The sequence below is a fragment of the Colobus angolensis genome, unplaced genomic scaffold, assembly GCF_000951035.1.
Source record: "Colobus angolensis palliatus isolate OR3802 unplaced genomic scaffold, Cang.pa_1.0 Scaffold239, whole genome shotgun sequence".
Taxonomy (NCBI): Eukaryota; Metazoa; Chordata; class Mammalia; order Primates; family Cercopithecidae; genus Colobus; species Colobus angolensis.
The window spans coordinates 1,909,784-1,914,308 of record NW_012115588.1 but is presented as its reverse complement, the minus strand read 5'-3'; positions in this window follow the sequence as shown (position 1 = coordinate 1,914,308).

The window sequence follows — 4,525 nt, the reverse complement described above, 5'->3', positions numbered from 1 at the left end:
TTCTGAAATGCTGAGGCTGAAGAATATGAAGACTGTTCACCCTGGCCCCGACCCTGAGGCTTGAGAGGCAGGTGCTGCCCCTGGGCTCCGCTTCACAGTGTTTGGGTCTCCCCTATGAACTTGCACCCCAGCCCTTTCACACCCTAACTCCTGCTTTACATCCCCCCTCTGCTACCATCATTCCCCAGGCAGGCACAGGGGACTCACTCATTCCTTGGGGCTCAGGCACAAGTCACTTCCTCCCCACCCTCCCCCGGACAGAATTAACTGCTCCTCATCTGTGTTGTCCCAGCACCTTGGGTAAACAGACCTAGATTGGGCACTCAGCCGATCAAGGTCTCATTAAATGTTTACCTGTGTGTCTGACCCAGCCGGCCAGGAACCTGCATGGCCCCAGCACAGAGCAAGGACCCAGTGAAAGCAGGTGAGAGGATGCAGACAGCCAGAGAAAGGCTTGAGAGTTCACTGCAAAATCCTGATAATGAGGAAAGGGGTAAATCAAGCGCTCGGCTCACGATGGCAGGCTGTTCCTGGCTGGGAGACCCTGGACTGGACAGTATCACCTTCTGTTAAAGGCCAAGAAGGGAAGCCCGATGGGCAGATGTAGCCCTGAGAAGGAGGTGAAATGCTGCATGCAGGGTATACATGCAGATCACAAGGTCAGAAATTCGAGACCAACCTGGCCAACACCGTGAAACCCCATCTCTATTAAAAATACAAAAATTAGGCCGGGCGCAGTGGCTCAAGCCTGTAATCCCAGCACTTTGGGAGGCCGAGATGGGCGGATCACGAGGTCAGGAGATCGAGACCATCCTGGCTAACACAGTGAAACCCCGTCTCTACTGAAAAATACAAAAAACTAGCTGGGCGAGGTGGCAGGCGCCTGTAGTCCCAGCTACTTGGGAGGCTGAGGCAGGAGAATGGCGTGAACCCGGGAGGCAGAGCTTGCAGTGAGCTGAGATCCGGCCACTGCAATCCAGCCTGAGCGACAGAGCGAGACTCCGTCTCAAAAAAAAAAAAAAAAAAAACCCCAAAATTAGCCTGCGATGGTAGCATGTGCCTGTAATCCCAGCTACTCGGGAGGCTGAGGCAGGAGGATCACCTGAACCTGGGAGGCAGAGGTTGCAGTGAGCCGAGATCACGCCACTGCACTCCAGACTGGGCAAAAGAGCAAGACGCCATCTTAGGGAGGTGGGGGGGTCAAGAATACTTGATCTTAAATATCCAAAGTGACAGGGACCCTCACTCAAATAAACAAGTGAGCTTTTCTCTGTTTGCTGCACAGCTTTTCAGTCTGGGTAACTGGGTGCCAAGTTCTCTCCCACCCCCAGAAAAACAGGTTTACTACGCAGTGCCTGGCGAGGCCCAGTGGTGTTTTGTATTGTCACATCCTAATATTGACACTAGGAAAATCAGCTGCCCTCTGTGCCCGCCCCTCTCCTGCCTGCCTCAGGGCCAACAAGGAACTTAGGGGCCGGGGACTGATTTGCTCACATTCTATGTTTCTCCCAGGGACCAGCCCCAACCAACCAGTGGCAGGACAAAGGGAGGCTAGGAAGTGGTCACATGTGTCCAGTTCAGACACACTGCTGGCTTCCTGGTGACCAGCAACAGTAAGACTGGTGCGGAGACTTCCTCCATACTGCTCAAACTGTTCTGAGCACAGACGGTAGTCAGAATCTCATGGGATCCACTAAGTCTGCAGCAGGGGAAGCAAAAAGCCATCAATTGTCTACACATTTAACAGGTTCACTAAAAACAGGATGCTTTCCAGGGAGAGGGGAAAATACCACCAGCAGTGGTGTCAGCTTCAAGACTCACCGGCCAATCAAGCCCTTCCTCAATTACCTCCCCTTCCGTTTATTTGAGACGGGATCAGAAATTGGGGGAAAAAAAAGTACACTATTCTTAGTAGTCTCTGGTTTCTTTGCAGCTCTGTGACACAAGATACCTTTTTTTTTTTTTTTTTCTGAGATGGAGTCTCATGTTAGCCCAGGCTGAGTGCAGTGGAGCCATCTCTGCTCACTGCAATCTCCACCTCCTGGGTTCAAGCAATCCTCCCGCCTTCGCCTCCCAAAGTGCTGGGATTACAGGCAAGTCAAATGTGTAAGAAACTTGAGCCAGGCGAGGTGGCTCACGCATGTATTCCCAGCCATTGCACTCCAGCCTGGGCAACAAGAGCGAAACTCCGTCTCAAATAAAAAAAACCTTACAATAACTAACATGTATGCAGCCCTTCTATCTAGCCATAGAGTACCCGAGCTGTAACAGACACTGGGGATCTACCATTTGATGCCTTTTTTTTTTTCTTTGACAGAGAGTCTCACTCTGTGGCCCAGTCTGGAATGCAGTGGTGTGATCTCAGCTCAGTGCAACCTCCGCCTCCCAGGGTCAAGCAGTTCTCCTGCCTCAGCCTCCCAAGTAGCTAGGATTACAGGCACACTCCAACACGCCTTGCTAATTTTTGCATTTTTAAAAGAGACTGATTTTGCCATGTTGGCCAGGCTAGTTTCACAACTCCTGACCTCAGGTGATCCATCTCCCTCGGCCTCCCAAAGTGCTAGGATTACAGATGTGAGCCACCGCGCCCAGCCTAATGCTCCTTTTTTTGAGACAGGGTCTCACTCTGTCTCCCTGGCTAGAGTGCAGTGGCGTGATCAGGGCTTACTGGAGCCTCGACCCCTCCAAGCTCAGGTAGTCCTCTGAACTCAGCCTCCTGGGTAGCCAGGAACAGAGGCACATGCCACCATGCCCAGTTAATTTTTTTTTTTTTGGTAGAGACAGGGTTTCACCATGTTACCCAGTCTAGTCTCAATCTACTGAGCTCAAGCAATCCTCCTGCCTCAGCCTCCCAAAGTGCTAGGATTACAGGCGCGTGTCAAATGTGTGAGAATCTTAGTCTTAATATCCTTAAGATAATAATAATAATAATAAAAGGGCCAGGCATGGGGCCACGTCTGTAATCCCAGCACTTTGGGAGGCTGAGGTGGGTGGATCACCTGAGGTCAGGAGGAGTTCGAGACTACCTTGGCCAACATGGTGAAACCCCGTCTCTACTAAAAATACAAAAAATTAGCTGGGTGTCGTGGTGGGCACCTGTAATCCCAGCTACTAGGGAGGCTAAGGCAGGAGAACGGCATGAACCCAGGAGGCAGAGGTTGCGGTGAGCCCAGATCACGCCCCTGCACCCCAGCCTGGGCAACAAGAGCAAAGCTCTTGTTTCAAAAAACCAAACCAAAACAAAAAAACACCCAGACTGTGCCATTCTTGAGAATTTATTCCAAAGACATGCCCAAATTAAGTAGAAATCAGGGTAAGTCTTAACTACACGGAGGCTACTAACTTGAGTCGGGCTTTCTTCATCTGGGCAGAAACCTCAGAAATACATTTTGCAGAATGAACAGAAGGAACTGAGGTTCAGAGAGATGGAATAGCCCTTCAGAGGCCACAGGGCTGGAGAGTGGAAAGAGGTTTTGGCTTGGGTTCCATAAAGGGCCCTTGGCTTCCAGCTAGACAACCCTGGCATTTCTGTGCCTCCTGGGACTGAAATCTCTTGTTTCTCCACCTGGAAAACGAGGCCTCCTGCTCCCAAGGACAGACAGATGTTAAGAACTTCCCGGCGCTAGTGCCCACCAGACTCTGCCCGTCCTAATGTGGGGACATGAGGCAGACACCAACCCTCCCCGGGAAGCTCGGGCTCCCAGGCCACAGTAAACACTGCGTTAAAACAGCAACAAAAATGTTACAGTAGTAAGAGCAACAACAACATCAACAACCACGAGCGGCTCATTCTGGCAAAACTGACAATGAAGGGCTTGAAAGCGATCGCATTTAGGAGGCCAGAGCCCCGACGACGACCAGCTCCGAACCCCACAAGCCTTGTCGTGACCACGCCCCGCAGGCGGGGGGACCCCTCTCGGGTCACCCGCAGGGGCGCACCCCCAATTTACCTAACAAGGTCGCTCGCCCCAGCCGGGCTCTAGTCCCCGCGACCTGTCCGGGGCGCACCTGTGCAGGGCGCATGGGCAGGTGTGGGCGGGCGGCGGCGCGCCGCTCCGGGTGCACGTTCCTGTTCCGGACTTTCTGGGCGTCCCGTTACGAAGCATTTCCTCGGCTCTTAGGTGCACAGCGCCTCCGGGAGCCGGTCCCGGCAGGCACCGGGGCTGTGCGGCCGCGGCCGTGGGCTGGCGGTGCCGCGCTGCGCTCTGGCCGGGTCCACACCACCCCAGAGGTCGGAGTCCGGTGCCCGGAAGCCGCACTCGAGGACGGTGCGAGGGTGATGGAGCGTCCGGCCGTAGCGGCGAGACGCAGAGGAACCACCCCATTGCACAGGCGGGGAAACTGAGGCCCGCAGGGGCCGCGCCTGGCACGATCGCCCGTCAGGGACCTGGAGCCCCGGGCAGAAAGGGTACGTTTCGGAGCCAGAGTCCCGAGACATCGCCCCACAAGGGACTCGCCAGCGACTTGCTGGAGCGGAAAAACCTAGGCACGGGTCCGCACACTTCCAGCCGCTCGGCACCCGGGC